This window comes from Macadamia integrifolia, chromosome 3, assembly GCF_013358625.1.
Source record: "Macadamia integrifolia cultivar HAES 741 chromosome 3, SCU_Mint_v3, whole genome shotgun sequence".
Lineage (NCBI taxonomy): Eukaryota > Viridiplantae > Streptophyta > Magnoliopsida > Proteales > Proteaceae > Macadamia > Macadamia integrifolia.
In genome coordinates, this window is record NC_056559.1 from 14,720,132 (window position 1) to 14,720,435 (window position 304).

Consider the following 304-nt stretch of genomic DNA (forward strand, 5'->3'; position numbering starts at 1 on the left):
TTTTATGGTGGGGGGAGGGTGTGGGGCAGGGTAAAAGAAGGGTGCTTCTTGTTGTAACCAAGGTTTGGACTGTCTTATCTGCCCCTTAAAGCTTAATACCCCCCCCATTGTGGATTTGCACAAAATTTTTTATGAATTTAGAAGGGATCGAGCTCCTCTATGGAGAACTGGTGGAGACGGCTTTGGATCGTGACACATGGATCACGACATGTGTCACGATCAGATGGGAGATGAAGCAGGGAAACTGAGTTTCGGCTGAAAATGTGTTTAGATTTGAAACTCCTTTTTCCCCTCTTCTTCTTCC